The sequence below is a fragment of the Carcharodon carcharias genome, chromosome 25, assembly GCF_017639515.1.
Source record: "Carcharodon carcharias isolate sCarCar2 chromosome 25, sCarCar2.pri, whole genome shotgun sequence".
Classification (NCBI taxonomy): domain Eukaryota; kingdom Metazoa; phylum Chordata; class Chondrichthyes; order Lamniformes; family Lamnidae; genus Carcharodon; species Carcharodon carcharias.
In genome coordinates, this window is record NC_054491.1 from 36,488,778 (window position 1) to 36,507,649 (window position 18,872).

An 18,872-nucleotide genomic window follows, 5' to 3' on the forward strand; every position below is an offset into this window, starting at 1 on the left:
GTGTTTGATTATGAGAGTCTGTTTACAATTGATGCTCACTGTGCTCAATTGTTTAAGCCTGGGTGTGGAATCAGAGAAAAGTAAACAATCTAGAAGTTTCTGGAGGCAGACCAATAAGCATGGAACAGACATTTTAAAGCACTTTGAATAAATTCCTGTTACGCACATAGAAACTGTGTCATCTTTGCATAGCTCGGAGATATAAAATATACAACATATACTATTTGGTTGAACCACTCCCTGTGGTAGCGAGTTCCAATTCTTATCACTCTTTGGGTGAAAATGTTCCTTCTGAATTCCCTGTTGGATTTCTTGGTGACTATCTTATAATTAATGGCCTCTAATTATGCTCTTGCCCACAAGAGGAACTATTCTTTCTGTCCCTCTATGGTCCCTCTGGGATTGGCTACCTTCCTTCCTTTAACATCATAGGAACAGGAAGAGGCCATTCAGCCCCTCGAGCTGCTCCACGATTCAATTAGATCAAGGCTGATCTATGCCTTAACTCAATTTACCCACGTTGGTTCCATAAACCTTAAAACCCTTGCTTAACAAAATTTAACAAAAATTTCAAAATTTTAATTTGATTTTTGAAAGTTCTTTCATGATTTGGGGGCATCACTAGCAAGGCCAGCATTTGTTGCCCATCCACAATTGCCCTTGAACTGAGTGGTTTGCCAAGACCATTTCAGAGGGCAGTTAACAGTCAACCTCATTGCTATGGGTCTGGAGTCACATGTAGGCCAAAACAGGTAAGGATGGCAGATCTCCTTCCCTATAGGGCATTAGTGAACCAGATGGGTTATTTTTATTCATCTGTGGGATGTGGGTTTTGCTGGCTGGGCCAGCATTTATTTTCTGTCTTCAATTGCCCTTTAGTCGAAGGGTCAGTCACGAGGGGACATAAGTTCAAGGTGAGGGGCAGGAGGTTTAGGGGAAATGTGAGGAAAAACTTTTTACCCAGAGGGTGGTGACGGTCTGGAATGCACTGCCTGGGAGGGTGTTGGAGGCGGGTTGCCTCACATCCTTTAGAAAGTACCTGGATGAGCACTTGGCATGTCATAACATTCAAGGCTATGGGCCAAGTGCTGGTAAATGGGATTAGGTAGGTAGGTAGGTCAGGTGTTTCTCACGTGTTGTTGCAGACTCGATGGGCCGAAGGGCCTCTTCTGCACTGTGTGATTCTTTGATTCTGTGATCTGTGATTCTGTGATCACAGATGTCAGTCTTCAGCCCATTCGATTCACTCCATGTGATAGCAGGAAATGGCTGAAGGCACTGGATACTGTAAAGGCTATGGGCCCTGACAATATTCTGGCAATAGCACTGAAGACTTGTGTTCCAGAACTTGCCGCACCCCTAGCCAAGCTGTTCAAGTACAGCTACAACACTGGTATCTATCTCGCTATGTGGAAAATTGCCCAGGTTTGTCCTGTACACAAAAAGTAGGACAAATCCAACCCGGCCAATTACAACCTCATCAGTCTAATCTCCATCATCAGTAAAGTAATGGAAGGAGTCAACAACAGTGCTATCAAGCGGCACTTACTTAGCAATATCCTGCTCACTGATGCACAGTTTTGATTCTGCTAGGACTCCACAGCTCCTGACCTCATTACAGCCTTGGTTCAAACGTGGACAAAAGAGCTGAACTCCTGAGGTGAGGTGAGAGTGACTGCCGTTGACATCAAGGCTGCATTTGACCAAGTGTGGCATCAAGGAGCCCTAGCAAAACTGGAGTCAATGGCAATCCCTCTCCACTGGTTGGAGTCATACCACAATCAAGGATAAGCTTCCCAGTCACTATTACTGAGACTAGCTTTACATTCCAGATTTTTATTAATTGAATTCAAACTCCACGAGTTGCATGGTGGCATTTGAACCTGCAAGCATTAATCCAGGTCTTTAAATTATTAGTCTAGTGATATTACCACTACGTCACCATCACCCCAGAATTATTTCCAGCCTCTACAGCTTTTTGGGGAGAGATTTCCAGATTTCCACTCTCCTTTGTGTGACGCAATGCTTCCTGACATTCCTAAATGGCCTCGTTCTAATTTTAAGATTATGTCCCCTTGGATTCCCCTACCAGAAGAAATGGTTTCTATCCACCTACCCTATCATATCCTTTAATCATCTTAAACACCTCAATTAGATCATCCTTTAATCTTCAAAACTCAAGGGAATACAAGCTGTCTACCTGTCCACTGAATGTTTTAGCCCTGATTCACGGTGATGAATCTGCAGTGTCCTCACTCTGAGGCCAACATATCCTCCCTGTGGTATGGTGTGCAGAACTGAATGCAGTTTCTCCAGGTGGGTTACTGTCATACAGTGCAGCTCCTCTGACCCAGAACAGAACCCAAGTTTGTTCTCTGGCTGAACTGGGAACCATTCCCCGTGCAACTTGGGAATAATTCTTTTGACACACCCTAAACTGCTTCTAGATTGGGGCGGGGGGCAAGTATCCCATCAACAGAAATGGGATTGGAACCCAGCAGAGGGAAATGCATGGGAGAAAGGTTTCTATCTTTCTCATTTTGTCCGGCTCATCAATCACTCAACAGCCCACGGGAACCAGACACCATCCTTCAGCCTTTAGATTTCCCTCCCGTCATTAATACCAAGACAATAACTGAGATCTGTGTAATGTCAATTTGAGTGGGGATATGCCGTTAACCTGTGATTGGCTCCAGTCTCAGGATCCCTTTCACTCTAGCACAGCTTCACAAGCACGGCTGGTCAGTGAGAGAAGCTGAGTTTTACTTATCAAGGCCTCATTAAAAGGGCCTCACCATGACCCCACCACTGAACATCAAGCCATTGTTTCCAGGACTGTCACTGACCTCAACTCCTCTGGAGATCTTCCCTCCACAGCTTCCAACCTGATAGTCTCCCAACCTCGGATGGCCCGCTTCTACCTCCTACCCAAAATCCACAAACAGGACTGTCCCGGCAGACTGATCGTGTCAGCCTGTTCCTGTCCCACAGAACTCATTTCTTGCTATCTTGACTCCATTCTCTCTCCCCTTGTCCAGTCTCTTCCCACCTCCATCCGCGATTCCTCTCACACCCTACATCTTATCAACAATTTCCAGCTCCCTGGCCCCAACCGCCTCCTCTTCACCATGGACGTCCAATCCCTTTACACCTCCATCCCCCACTGGGATGGTCTGAAGCCTCTCCGCTTCTTCCTCAAGCAGAGGCCCGAAAAATCCCCATCCACTACTCTCCTCCATCTGGCTGAACTTGTTCTCTCACTGAACAATTTCTCCTTTAACTCCTCTCACTTCCTCCAATAAAAGGTGTGGCTATGGGTACCTGTATGGGCCCAGTTGTGCCTGTCTCTTTATGGGGTATGCGGATCATTCTTGTTCCAGTCCTTCTCCGGCCCCCTCCCACAACACTTTCTCCGGTACATCGATGATTACTTCGGTGCTGCTTCATGCTCTCGTCTGGACCTGGAAAAATTTATTAATTTTGCTTCCAATCTCCACCCCTCCATCATTTTCACGTGGTCCATCTCTGACACTTCCCTTCCTTGACCTCTCTGTCTCAATTTCTGGTGATAGACTGTCCACCAATATTCATTATAAGCCTACTGACTCCCACAGCTACCTCGACGACAGCTCCTCACACCCAGCTTCCTGTAAGGACTCCATCCCATTCTCCCAGTTCCTTCGCCTCTGTCGCATCTGTTCTGATGATGCCACTTTCAAAAACAATTCCTCTGACGTGTCCTCCTTCTTCCTTAATCGAGGTTCTCCACTTACAATGGTTGACAGGGCCCTCAACCGTGTCCGGCCCATCTCCCACGCATCCACCCTCACGCCTTCTCCTCCTTCCTAGAAACATGATAGGGTCCCCCTTGTCCTCACTTATCACCCCACCAGCCTCCGCATTCGAAGGATCATCCTCTACTATTTCTGCCAATTCCAGCATGATGCCACCAACAAACACATCTTTCCTTCACCACCCCTGGCAGTATTTCGCAGGGATCGTTCCCTCCGGGACACCCTGGTCCACTCCTCCATCACCTCCTACACCTCAACCCCCTCCCACGGCACCTTCCCCTGCAACCACAGAAGGTGCAACACCTGCCCCTTTACTTCCCCTCTCCTCACCGTCCAAGGGCCCAAACACTCCTTTCAAGTGAAGCAGCATTTCACTTGCACTTCCCTCAATTTAGTCGACTGCATTCATTGCTCCCAATGCAGTTTCCTCTACATTGGAGAGACCAAACGCAGACTGGGTGACCGCTTTGCAGAACACCTTCGGTCTGTCCGCAAGCATGATCCAGACCTCCCTGTCGCTTGTCATTTCAACACTCCACCCTGCTCTCATGCGCACATGTCCGTCCTTGGCCTGCTGCAATGTTCCAGCGAATCTCAACGCAAACTGGAGGAACAGCACTTCAACTTCCGACTAGGCACTTTACAGCCTTCTGGACTTAATATTGAGTTCAACAACTTTAGATCATGAACTCTCTCCTCCATCCCCACCCCCTTCCGATCCCCCTTTTTCCAATAATTTAAATATATTTTTCTTTTCCCACCTATTCCATTATTTTTAAATGTATTTCCATCCATTGTTTTATCTCTACCTTTTAGCCTATTTCGATTTCCCCCCCACCCCACCCCCACTAGGGCTATCTGTCCCTTGCTCATCCTGCTTTCTACACTTAATGTCACCATTAGCACATTTCTTACCTAATATCACCACTGTCAACACCTCTTTGTCCTTTCGTCTATGACATCTTTTGGCAATCTCCACCTATCACTGGCCCTCTATCCAGCTCTACTTGTCCCACCTCCCATTAAACCAGCTTATATTTCACCTCTTTTCTGTTTTTCCTTAGTTCTGATGAAGAGTAATTTGGACTCGAAACATTAACTGTATTTTTCTCCGCAGATGCTGTCAGACCTGCTGAGTTTTTCCAAGTATTTTTGTTTTTGTTCTAGATTTCCAGCATCTGCAGTATTTTGCTTTTATCTCATTAAAGCAACTTGCTAGAGTGGCAGCGAAGGATTATTGAAAAGTATTTTTACTCCAGATTATAATTTGGTAATAGTGAATTTAAAGAAGGGGACAATTTTCAAGTGAAAACAAGTAGGCTTGCTAAGCTGCCTTTATCAATATGATAGTGGCTAAAACAGCCAAATGGACTTCTTCTGTGCTGTAAATGTCTCTACAAGTGCAAATTGAACGTGACCAATGTCAGTCCTTATTGTCCCAATTTTTCAGCCACAATAGGGACAACATCTGCCCTGATACCTGTGCTTGTCATCTCTGTAGCCATTTCCAGGCTGTACTCCCCAAAACCTCGACCCCCCCACCTCCACTGGACATCCCCAATTCCCCACCCCCACCTCCACCAGTCTCCCCCAACACCCCAGCCCCACTTCCACCAGTCTCCCCTACCCCCACCCACACTCCTGCCAGTCTCCCTCAGTTTCACACCTCCACCTCCACCTCCACCAGTCCCCCCACCCCCACCAGTCTCCCTCAGTCCTCCACTCCCACCCCCACCAGTCTCCCTCAATCCTCCACTCCCACTCCCACCAGTCTCCCTCAGTTCCACACTCCCACCTCCACCAGTCTCCCCTAACCCCCACCGCCACCTCTGCCAGTCTTCCTCATACCCCCACCTCCACCAGTTTCCCTCAGTCCCCCACCCCCACCTCCACCAGTTTCCCTCAGTCCCCCACCCCCACCTCCACCAGTTTCCCTCAGTCCCCCACCCCCACCTCCACCAGTTTCCCTCAGTCCCCCACCCCCACCTCCACCAGTTTCCCTCAGTCCCCCACCCCCACCTCCACCAGTTTCCCTCAGTCCCCCACCCCCACCTCCACCAGTTTCCCTCAGTCCCCCACCCCCACCTCCACCAGTTTCCCTCAGTCCCCCACCCCCACCTCCACCAGTTCTGTTTCTCTAGTAAACAGTTGATCAGCACGTGCAGGGCCTCTTCATTTAAAGCAGTCTCTCGCTGCATTCACCGATTCCATTGTACACACTCCAGCTGGGTTAACTGGCCCTTCAACATTTATACCCATTAAGAGCCTCATTAGCTGCTCGAAAGGTGTTAGGTGTCATTATATATGTAGGTCGATTGGCTGCCAGTTTCTCATTACTGCTAACAAACTCACATTCTGAGGAGAGGTTGCAGATCTGTGTTCCTACGATTTTGTTACCAGCTCATAAATTACTGTGAAAAAAATGTCCATTTGACCCAGTTTTCAACAAAAGAGGGAAACATGGCCTCCAGACTTTAAAAAACATGTTCGAATATGGGAATTACTAGGTCATGAAAGTCTGTCTCTTTATGCAGGTAATACTGACATTTAGCCGCCTTGAGAAGGGGGTGGTGGATCTTGTTCTTGAATCACTGGAGTGCAACAGTTTGAAGCAAGTAAGAGTGTCTCACTATCAGGCCACTTCACAGGACAGTTGAGAGTCAACCATGTCAGTGCAGGACAGGACTCACACATAGGCTAGACTAGGCATAGATGGCAGGTTCGCTTCCCTAAAGGACATTACTGAACCAGTTGAGCTTTTACAACAACTTGACAATTCAAGATTAGCTTCATTAATACCATTATTTTATTTTTAGCTTTTTTGAATGGAGGTTGAATTCTGGAAGTGTAATGGTGGGATTTGAACACACACTCTCTGGATTCTTAATCCACACATCTGGATTACCGTACCAGCCAATCTACCTAGAGCTCTCTTCTATATCTCTTCTACCTTAAGACAGACATCTTGTTTTCTCTTGAACCCATTGATGGTGTTCACTTCAATATCCTTCCCTGGTAACCCATTCCACAACTCCATTACCCTATCTCCTGACTTTTTCTATCATTAATTGCCTCTTTTAACTGTCTCTTCTGATGTTTGAATCCTTCACCTTCTCTAATCTTCCCTAATGGCTAAAGATTGGTGTTCTCGGGAGCTGATAGACTAGATCTCAGGAGGACAGGCTATATCTGGTAATGACAGGATGATGTAATAGCATTCTGAGCATCAATGGTAGAAGTTGTTATAAGAATTGAGGAATGGAGAAGTCCCTCTTGAAGAGATATCTAGATTTTTTTAACATAACTTTGGAGAGGATCAGGTGAAAGGCCAAAGCTCATCACAAAGCTGAGGAGGGCAAAGGGGAAGAGAAGGTTCATAGAGCAGATAGCACCAGGCTTGGGTTTAAAAACAACTGTAGATTGTAGCAGAAGAGGAAAATTGAGGGAGGTGAGGAATACTAATAGGCCCTGGGGAAGAATGAGTTACAGCAGGAGATATCAGCAACAACAACTTGCATTTAAATAGCACCTTTAACTTTGTAAATTGTCCCAAAGCTTTTCACATGAGCGTAATCAAACAAACACTGATACCGAGTCAGAGAAGATGTCATTAGGACAGGTTGGTCAAAAACTTGGTCAAAGATGTAGGTTTTAAGGAGGGACTTAAAGGAGGAGGAGTGGAGAGCTATTGGGAAGAAATCCCAGAGCTTAGGTCTTAGAGAGCTGAAAACATCTCTGATAATGGTGGAGCGAAGATTGGAGGATGAACAAGAGGCCAGAATTGGAGGAACTCAGAGCTTCTCAGAGAGTTGTAGGGCTAGATCATGTTAGGGCTAGAGGATGTTGTAGGGCTAGAGGAGTTTGCAGCGATAGGGACAGGGTGAGGCCATGGAGTCATTTGAACTCAGGGATAAGATGGTGAGGATGCAGGCACTAGGAAGGAAGTAGAATTTAACAGAATTGGGAAGGTGGATGTGGAGATTCCCATCCTTAGATAAAGTAGCCCTGCAATTTAAAAATCTGAATTGTTACCTATGTTAATTTTCACAGGTCAATGTCAATCCCATGAGCTAACTACATATATGAAGAATGAAGACCATCTGCTTAGTTGACAGAACTTGGCCCAATTAAACTGCTTCCAGCCCTTTTGTGGGGCCTGTATTTAGTGCCCACTGTAGCTCGCTCTCAGTCTAAGTGCTTACACTATGAGTCATAAGTTATTTTAGTGAAATATAAACTGTTATCACACATTTGGGCTGTCATAACTGTGAAAATGTTTTCCATATTTAGTCACAGTAGGTCAATCCATTCATGAAAATATTATTTTCTGTGTTTTGTTCTTCCCTCCCACCAGTCCTGTTCATGGTGGATCACAACAGCCAGTCAGAGAGAGAGGGAATTGACTTGTCTTGTGATGTCACTGCATGATCGATTACTTTTGGTCTGAAAATATTTTCATTGAGTTAAAAAGATGAAAGTTTTCCTGAAGGCTCATTTTGGAGATGAACTCCCCAGTCTAGCACTGATTGTGGGCCATCAAAATCTCAGGTTCGATCCCTGATATAATTGGCTGATTGACATTATAGTGTTCCCATCAAATATTCCCAGGGCAGGTACAACATGGGGTTAAATACAGAGTAAAGCTCCCTCTACACTGTCCCCATCAAATATTCCCAGGGCAGGTACAACATGAGGTTAGATACAGAGTAAAGCTCCCTCTACACTGTCCCCATCAAATATTCCCAGGGCAGGTACAGCCACAGGGTTAGATACAGAGTAAAGTTCCCTCTACATTATCGCAACAATGTTGTGCAGATTGCTATAACCTCAGGGACCTTTACAGCCTCTCTCAGTGCGAGTGCCAGTTTACAGCCTCTCTCAGTGCGAGTGCCAGTTTACAGCCTCTCTCAGTGCGAGTGCCAGTTTACAGCCTCTCTCAGTGCGAGTGCCAGTTTACAGCCTCTCTCAGTGCGAGTGCCAGTTTACAGCCTCTCTCAGTGCGAGTGCCAGTTTACAGCCTCTCTCAGTGCGAGTGCCAGTTTACAGCCTCTCTCAGTGCGAGTGCCAGTTTACAGCCTCTCTCAGTGCGAGTGCCAGTTTACAGCCTCTCTCAGTGCGAGTGCCAGTTTACAGCCTCTCTCAGTGCGAGTGCCAGTTTACAGCCTCTCTCAGTGCGAGTGCCAGTTTACAGCCTCTCTCAGTGCGAGTGCCAGTTTACAGCCTCTCTCAGTGCGAGTGCCAGTTTACAGCCTCTCTCAGTGCGAGTGCCAGTTTACAGCCTCTCTCAGTGCGAGTGCCAGTTTACAGCCTCTCTCAGTGCGAGTGCCAGTTTACAGCCTCTCTCAGTGCGAGTGCCAGTTTACAGCCTCTCTCAGTGCGAGTGCCAGTTTACAGCCTCTCTCAGTGCGAGTGCCAGTTTACAGCCTCTCTCAGTGCGAGTGCCAGTTTACAGCCTCTCTCAGTGCGAGTGCCAGTTTACAGCCTCTCTCAGTGCGAGTGCCAGTTTACAGCCTCTCTCAGTGCGAGTGCCAGTTTACAGCCTCTCTCAGTGCGAGTGCCAGTTTACAGCCTCTCTCAGTGCGAGTGCCAGTTTACAGCCTCTCTCAGTGCGAGTGCCAGTTTACAGCCTCTCTCAGTGCGAGTGCCAGTTTACAGCCTCTCTCAGTGCGAGTGCCAGTTTACAGCCTCTCTCAGTGCGAGTGCCAGTTTACAGCCTCTCTCAGTGCGAGTGCCAGTTTACAGCCTCTCTCAGTGCGAGTGCCAGTTTACAGCCTCTCTCAGTGCGAGTGCCAGTTTACAGCCTCTCTCAGTGCGAGTGCCAGTTTACAGCCTCTCTCAGTGCGAGTGCCAGTTTACAGCCTCTCTCAGTGCGAGTGCCAGTTTACAGCCTCTCTCAGTGCGAGTGCCAGTTTACAGCCTCTCTCAGTGCGAGTGCCAGTTTACAGCCTCTCTCAGTGCGAGTGCCAGTTTACAGCCTCTCTCAGTGCGAGTGCCAGTTTACAGCCTCTCTCAGTGCGAGTGCCAGTTTACTGCCTCTCTCAGTGCGAGTGCCAGTTTACTGCCTCTCTCAGTGCGAGTGCCAGTTTACTGCCTCTCTCAGTGCGAGTGCCAGTTTACTGCCTCTCTCAGTGCGAGTGCCAGTTTACTGCCTCTCTCAGTGCGAGTGCCAGTTTACTGCCTCTCTCAGTGCGAGTGCCAGTTTACTGCCTCTCTCAGTGCGAGTGCCAGTTTACTGCCTCTCTCAGTGCGAGTGCCAGTTTACTGCCTCTCTCAGTGCGAGTGCCAGTTTACTGCCTCTCTCAGTGCGAGTGCCAGTTTACTGCCTCTCTCAGTGCGAGTGCCAGTTTACTGCCTCTCTCAGTGCGAGTGCCAGTTTACTGCCTCTCTCAGTGCGAGTGCCAGTTTACTGCCTCTCTCAGTGCGAGTGCCAGTTTACTGCCTCTCTCAGTGCGAGTGCCAGTTTACTGCCTCTCTCAGTGCGAGTGCCAGTTTACTGCCTCTCTCAGTGCGAGTGCCAGTTTACTGCCTCTCTCAGTGCGAGTGCCAGTTTACTGCCTCTCTCAGTGCGAGTGCCAGTTTACTGCCTCTCTCAGTGCGAGTGCCAGTTTACTGCCTCTCTCAGTGCGAGTGCCAGTTTACTGCCTCTCTCAGTGCGAGTGCCAGTTTACTGCCTCTCTCAGTGCGAGTGCCAGTTTACTGCCTCTCTCAGTGCGAGTGCCAGTTTACTGCCTCTCTCAGTGCGAGTGCCAGTTTACTGCCTCTCTCAGTGCGAGTGCCAGTTTACTGCCTCTCTCAGTGCGAGTGCCAGTTTACTGCCTCTCTCAGTGCGAGTGCCAGTTTACTGCCTCTCTCAGTGCGAGTGCCAGTTTACTGCCTCTCTCAGTGCGAGTGCCAGTTTACTGCCTCTCTCAGTGCGAGTGCCAGTTTACTGCCTCTCTCAGTGCGAGTGCCAGTTTACTGCCTCTCTCAGTGCGAGTGCCAGTTTACTGCCTCTCTCAGTGCGAGTGCCAGTTTACTGCCTCTCTCAGTGCGAGTGCCAGTTTACTGCCTCTCTCAGTGCGAGTGCCAGTTTACTGCCTCTCTCAGTGCGAGTGCCAGTTTACTGCCAATTAAAAGGGATCGATAGTGAAATGTGAAAGTGGTGGCCTCCGAAATAAAAGCAGAGGGTGTTGGAATTCCACAGCATGTCTGTCAACATCTATGAGAAACGATAAGTCAATGATCCAGTTAGCGTCCCTACAGCAGAAGAGAAGAAGCTACACTTCTGTAATCCTAACCTCATTTATTGCAGCTTTTAAATGCTGCTGAGTTGGTGAGCTTACAGCATCTGTGGTTTTTAAATACTAAACAGCACCGGCTCTGTGCTGTGGGCACAAGGCTGCTGGAATCTGGATTGTGACCACCCCACAGTCATCTACAACCACCCCATCTCATTACCTTTGGGCTGGATTCAAAACCCAGATCCCAGTTGTGAAAGGACAGCATGATGTCTTCTATACTCAGTGTGGAATAGTCTCATGCCTGTTATAAGGGGCAAGTTTATCATTTGGTGTGAGGAGGGATGAATTGTTTCCCCCGTTTGATCAGACAGCTGGACATGTGGCTATTAAAGCTATGTTCATGGCCCACATGTTTTGCCCTGTTATTGTGAAATCAAACCGATCAGGCTGGTGGAGCTGAACAGTTCAAGGGTCTTCTGCTCCCCTTTCACCTCAGGTCATGGGTCGGTTAGCTCAGGTGCCAATCACATTGAGGAGCCCCGAGGTCCTAAGGTCTGATGTGGGCACTTCGACCTTTGGTTACTTCACACTGAAGCAGGCACACCTGTAGACAGATGAATTCATTACCCCAGGGAGTTAGAAATGAGGCAACATTCCAGCACGTAGAGAAGTGAGCAAGCAATGGATGATTTTGACCCCGCTCCCAGAACTTGCAGCCCTCCCTGCCTAATATGGAGCCTCACACTCACACTGTAAAACACAAACAACTTGCTTGTCAAGGTGAGCCTGGCAATGCTGGCACGACCTCAAGCCAAAAATGCTTTGGAAAAACTGCAGCTCATAAATCTCATTTATACTTTTACTGCACACTCTGCAGCTCTGGGAGATTTTTAACTCCTTCAGGGTGTTTGCAGATATTTCCAACCTACAGATAGGGTCTTGGTTCAATGTCTCATTCAAAAGACAGCACTTCTGTCAGTGTCGCACTCCCTTAGTACTGCATTGGCAGGCTGGCCTGGATTTTGTGTGCAAGTCTCAGGACCAGGACTCAAATTCCCAACTTTCTGACTCAGAGGCAAGAACAATACACACTCAACCACAGCTAAAACGACAACAATAATTAAAAAGCACCTTTAAGGTGATGAAAGGTGCCAAGGCCCTTCACAGGAGCAATATAAACAAAGTATGACATGAGCCACTTGAAGAAATACAGTAAAGCCCCACAATTTGTGATTCCCGCTTTTGCAAATTTGTTTGTCTGTGCAAAAGGCTTCTGCGCCAGCTTGCCCATTGTGGGCTCAAATGTTCTCTTATCCATGGTTTTAAACATAAAAAAAGCCAAGTTTAGAAAATGCCGTAAACACCCAAATGAGGTTAGAAAAAACAGAAGATGCCCATGATGTATTCCCTGCAGCAGAGAGTGCGCATGCCTCACCTGCCGTTGTTTGTATGTGGGTTCTTTGGTGCCATGATTTAATTCCTGATCATGTCTACCTCCTGTAAGTACTGTGTGAGACATTTTAAATTGTTCTTGTTTTATTGTTTTATTAAACAATTTCTCCAGTAAATTTCTCTTTAAATGTAGGAAAAATGTTGTTTTTATCACCTTTGATCCTAATACATGTCAAATTTTAGAATAGCTGGAACCTATCTAATTGATTCCTGTTGTAAAGTATGTTCGCTGGTTGTGATTTTGCCGTTTGTGAGGTTTCACGGTGACATAGCCCCTGTGAATGCTGGGATTTTACTGTATTATTTCAGATGACCAAATGCCTGGTCAAAGAGGAATGTTTTAAGAGGCGTCTTAAAGAAAGTGAGGTAGAGAGGCAGAGTGGTGTAGGGAGGGAATTCCAGAGCTTGGAGCTTAGGCAACTGAAGGCACGGCCACCAATGTCGGAGCAATTAAAATTGGAGGATGCTCAAGAAGCCAGGATTGGAGGAGTCCAGATATCTTGGAGGGTTGTGGCACTGGAGGAGATTACTGAGATAGGGAGGGATGAGATCATGGAAGGGTTTGAAAAGAGGGGTGAGAATTTTAAAATCAAAACGTTGCTTGGCTCAGAGCCAATATAGGTCAGTGCGCACAGGGGTGATGTGTTATGGGATTTGCCGCGAGCAATTCTACGTTGCTTCAATACAAATTTCAATACTGATCCCTTTATCTTCTCCTTCGATTCAAGGTTAAAAACCGGAGAAACTGGCTAACTACCAATCCTCTGAGCTCCATTAACTCCAACCTATCCAAGATTCTGTTGCTTGCATCCTGTCCTGTGCTAAGTCCTGCATACCTCTTGTAGAGCTCTCCTGTTCCCCCAGCAGCTCCTTTCAGCAGGCATTCCCTCTCCCCATTTCTTGATGTAACTTTGGTAAGAATCCACAGAGAAATTGGTTAACCAGCTCTTTCCTCCGATTCTCTGGGACCTCTGCCAATCTTCTGCTACAGTTATGGTGGGAGTTGGGGAACCTCTGCAGGAATTTGAACCCCTCAAATTTCCAAGGTTATACCTTGGTTTTAAAATCCTTCTGTGGCCTCGTCTCTCCCACTTCTTGTCAAACCCTGGAGCCTCCAACCTTCCCTTTCTCCCTCTCCCCCACCAGAGACCTGGCTCCTGCTTCCTAATGTCTGGAATTCCCAACTCAAAACCGTTTGTCTCTCCCCTAAACCTATCTCCCAGCTACGCTTTTGCTTACACCCCTTAATCTCTGTTTCTGTTTCTGGGTTTGTTTCCAATGGCCTGTTGCTATGTTCAGAGGTCCCATATGTTAAAGGCTTGACATAAACATGAGTTTCAACATTGCCCAAAAAGCTGCTCTTTGAACAAATCTGCATTTTGTTTCTGTACCGACAGTTCTCATGTGGCTTCCATGACCATGGAGGGAGGGAGGGAAGATAGTGACTGTAGGAAATGGATTTAGTTGGGAAGGGTGCTTTTTAAATCATTTTATTTTTCAGGTTGTTGGGCAAGTGGCATCTGTGAGTTGGTTAAGCTGTAACACATGTAGTGACAAAACACAGCAACTCTGCTGATGACATGAAGGAATGGGAATAGTGGTTCTGTTCCTGGACTAATAATTTGGAAAACGACAGTTCATTATCCTCCTACAGGGGTTTGACAATTTGAATTCAAAAACAATCTGAAAATAAAAAAGCTGGTAAAAGTAAAAATGACTGTGTTGTTGTCAGATTGTTGTATAAAGTCCAACTGGCTCACTAATGTCCTTCAGGGAAAGAAGCCAACTGTCCTTGCACACTCTGTTTCGATATACATGACTCCAGCACCACACCAATGAGGCTGTCTCTTAACTGCCCTCTGATTTCAGTCAGCTCTATCAAATTAGCCATGAAGTAAGCCCACCCTCTCAGGGAGGGGCAGTACATGCTGGCTTTGCCTGTGATACCTGCCTCCAAATTGAATTTTATTAATGTAATAGTGCCCTTTCTTACATGCTACCCCTCTCCTGGAATCTGGATTAAAACAGCACCGATATAGACATAGCTTCATTCACACTGATCAGGTCACGTCTGGCTGATCTCCCTCCAGCAACCACCCCCCCCCCCCCCCCCCCCCCCCCGGCCCGCACCCCCACCTTCAGGCTCAGGGACACTGATGCCAATTGTGCAACTGAACTGAGCTGTAGCCACAGGCTGGCATTGGTACAGACCAAGGGCTCCATTCACTTTTTCCTTTGTGAAACAATGAGCAGCAATTTGCAGAGTGCTTGGATTGGTCGATTTTTTTGAGAGTTGGTTGAGGAGACTGTTGAAATAGTCCAGGGCCACATAAAGAGATATTTGGTCAAAGAGTGTCTTAAAGGAGGAAAGAGAGGTGGAGGGGCTTAGGCACCAATGTGGAGTCATGAAATTAGGGATGTGCAAGAGGCCAGAATTAGATATCTCGGAGAGTGTGAGGCTGGAGGAGACAGAGATCAAGAGAGGTGAAGCCAGGGATTTGAAAACAAGGATTAAAATCCTGAAATCAAAGTGCTGCTAGACTGGGAATCAGTGTAGGGCAGCAAGCACAGGGGTGATGGGTGAATGGGATGGTCTGACACTGCAAATGACTTCATAGCAGGGAGGGTGGCACTGTATTTCAGACTGCCCACGAATGTGTATAGGAACTGCTCAGCTCGTTCAAGCCTTATTATTGTTTCCCTTCTCCCCATTTGCTGTGTATCTCACACCCTGATACATGATGGGGCACTATTCCATGGGCACCATTTGCTAACAGCCAATTGACTCTGGGAGCCAGGTGCATTTGATATTGTCCTCCCCGCACAGGCAGTATCCTACAGGAGGTGATGGGCAACATCAGGAAACAACCTGGATGGACTTTTCTCCTTGCGAGAGCCACTGTACTGAGGTGAACTCCAGCAACCCTTGCAGGGCTCTATTTCTCTTCAGTAGTGTCCTCATTGTCCCAGGATTGCTATTCATGGCTCAGGGCATGATATCACTATGGGGCAAAGTGAGGAGGCAGGCTCCAAGGATTACCACAGCCAGTTTGGTGATTGGCCCTTGCTGTTGGCATTATTCTGCACCGCACCCGAGCCAGCTAATCTAACCAACACGCGCCTGCCACCCTCTGCCCACCATTCCCTTGTAGAACAAACTCAGTACAGACAAAGGCGGGAGCCTGGGGTCTTCCTGGTCTGTGTGACTCTGTACCACATTGGAAAGTCCCTTCACTCGCTGATTTGGCTTAGAACACCAGTCTACAGTCCGGGGCTATTTTGATCATTTCCACCTGGACACTATACAAGGTTTATATTAGGAAGAGCTTGATTAACCTCCCAAGGGATAAACAGATTATCAGATCATAAACAGGGAGGTGCTTTACCTCCTATGCGTAGCCGATAATTTGTTGATTGGATTTTGCGTCGACAATTGTTTAGCTATCCTTTCTTCTGAAATGTTGGAATCCCTGGTTTTTGCATAAGCCAAGGGATCTAACATTGAAAACAAAAATAAAAACAGAATTTCTTGGAAAAACTCAGCAGGTCTGGCAGCATCGGCGGAGAAGAAAAGAGTTGACGTTTCGAGTCCTCAGGACCCTTCGACAGAACTTGCTGACTCGAAACGTCAACTCTTTTCTTCTCCGCCGATGCTGCCAGACCTGCTGAGTTTTTCCAGGTAATTCTGTTTTTGTTTTTGTTTTGGATTTCCAGCATCCGCAGTTTTTTTGTTTTTATATATGTTTGGATCTAACATTGCCCTGTTTCAGTTAATGACTGGCATTCACTGCCCTCCAAACACACATGATCATTTGTTTTTCAATTAATCAGTGATTCAATCAATTTCTCACAGTCAACAGTCCTGCTGCGACTTGGAAACCCAGTCATTCTGATGCTGGTCAGGTAGCTCACCCCCTTAATCCTGACAGCAAACTGTTCCGACTCATTCGATCACTCACTCCGCATTTGCTGACCATTGCAGTTAACGCACCACGACACATCTTGGCTTAACGCTAACTAGCGAACGAACCGACACCAAACTTCTACGAATTGGAACGCGTGGGGTGTGCAGTTGACACAATTGTCCCCCGGGATGGGCATCAGTGTACTGGGAACCCAAAGCACCCCAGGGTATGGTATGCTGTGCCAGTGACAGAACAGATCAAATTAGTCTCGGCTCCAAGGATCGACAATTTTCCTATTTCTCACATACAGTTAAAAACCTCAGCTCTCTCCCACATCTCCGTACCCTTGAATAAGCAGCAACTTGAATAAACAGTAATATAAAAAAAACCTTTGTTAATCATAAGAACAATTTGAGATTTATGACTGTGTAACAGTCGCCTCAACGGGTTTCAGGCTGAATCACATTTGTGGCTCTGACACAACTCTGGATGTGTGATACCATTATGAAAACTTGCAGCCAGCTCTGTTCTCCGCACCAGCCTATACAGGGAGGTGAAGAGAATAGCGACCTTTGCTTGTTGAAACCCAGGTGTCTGTTACAAGCCCCTACAAAACCAGTGCAGGAACAGCATCTGCTCATGCAGTGCTTTAAAAGGCGGTTTTGGTTAGCATTCACAGTGCTCAAGCTTTCCTGTGCCACTTACCTCAGGCCCGGCCGTCTCCCTGTGATCTCTCGGTCTGACAGCCTTTCCCAAAAGCTGGACAGTTTTGAAGATTTCCTTTAAAGTTATAAGCTCCTCTACAATGGGCTCACTGCCCAGACTCCTCACTATCACAGCCAAGAGAGAGAGAGAGAGAGAAAACCTTTCTCAGTCAAGTAAATAAGAGAATGGTGCGGGAACTGTGGGAATATTTAAGGAGATTGGCCATTTCTCTGTCAGCCTTTGCTAGCATCAGCTTGTCTTTTCGCCAGCCCTATTGCAGACAGAAAGAAAATCTATTTACCAGGCTTCAAAATTGACAACACATGCCTGATCTTCTCTGCACTAGTAAATAGTTCTTTCATGCTGGGCCAGTTGCCATGGCAACAAACATGCAGGAAATATCCCAGATAACTAGAATAGTGGGAAAAACATATGTTTTGGATAAAATTTGGCAGTGGATCGTTTATCTTTCCTTTCTTAGAAGTTCAATTTTCAGATAGGCACCTTCTTTACATCATAGCAGAGGTCAGGGGTTGCTGAGCCTGACTCTAGGCCTGGACAGATGAATGTCCTTTCTCCTGAAAGACTGAGTGAGTGGAGATTTAATTAAAAGTTAACCTGGGACACTGGCCAGATGCCAGTGGATGAAGTTCACCTTCACGAGGATTTAAGCTTCTCTCTGCATTCAAACTTCTGATAATTCCGGACAGTAAATAATCCTTCAAAAACTCTAAAAGAAGGAGATTAGTTCTTTACCAGTGAAATCAGTGGGACCCCAGCGCATTTAAAGAGAAATCATTGTATTTTACTCCAACCCAACTCTCTCCAGTCCCCAGCAACAATCCCCTTTGTTAATCTGCCCATGTTTCTTTCTAAGGTTTTATTATTGCTTTTCTGGAGAGGCTGATTCAGATTGGGCTTCAGTCCCATGGGTGCTGCTGGCTCTCTGTCACCTACATTAAATATCCATCCTTCAGGTGTGAACACAAACATTGGGTGTTGCCAAGCTATTTGACTATGGGGAACTTACTGCCCAGTCTGATTCTGTCCTCAGTTAACACACACAGCTGCGCATATAGGCCTGAATTTTGTGCTTTCTGCTTCCACCCGTGATTGAACCCCAAACAACTTTACGCTGGCTGGCCAATTAAGGGTCGGCCAGTGTGAAACGCACCTGGGCATTGACGATGCACTGGTGGCAGGGGCGGGAACATGGCGGGCACCGGGTCCAATGGGGACCAGGCGGGGCATCTAAAAACAGTAGAGGCAGCTCCCTGAAAGCTGCCTGGAGGTTTAGAGGAGCCTCAGGGAGCTGTCTTGAAGAGACTTCTGAAATTTGCAGGAGGTATAGCCTCAGTACCCGCTGGGCACGCAAGGAAGGGGGGGGGCGATGCCAGGGGACACTGTGCCCCCCCACCCTGTTTCTTAGACCACTGCCTGTGCACTCTAGTAGAAGCAGTGAGTGCCAGGCAGGACATGTTGGTGTCACGGGATGGCAAAAGGAGACCACCACACCAGACAAGAAAGGCCTGGTCAGAGGTGGCAGCCCAGGTCAGCAGGCATGATGCACTGGATCCAGTGCCACAAACTGTTTAATGGTCTTTTGCACTTGTGAGTGCCGAGTTGGCATGGTAAACTGATTATAAGCGACACATGCTCTGGAGGATATTGCAGGGCACCTCCGATTGATCCAGACAGTGAAACCTCATCTTCAGCAGACTAATGGTCCTCTCAACCACCTCTCTTGAGGAGGCATGACTCCTTTTGTACCTCTCATCCGCCCCTGTCCTTTGGTG

At 47.1% G+C, this 18,872-nt stretch overlaps 1 protein-coding gene across 1 annotated transcript in view; it reads right to left on the reverse strand.

The window, feature by feature from the left end:
• cdon (cell adhesion associated, oncogene regulated) overlaps positions 1 to 17,169 on the reverse strand; it is a 188,420-nt gene extending 171,251 nt beyond the window's left edge. Inside the window, exon 1 of the mRNA XM_041174246.1 lies at positions 17,077 to 17,169. The gene's annotated coding sequence lies outside the window, so the exon portion shown is untranslated. The remainder of the gene's footprint in view (positions 1 to 17,076) is intronic.
• Positions 17,170 to 18,872: the final 1,703 nt, after the last annotated feature.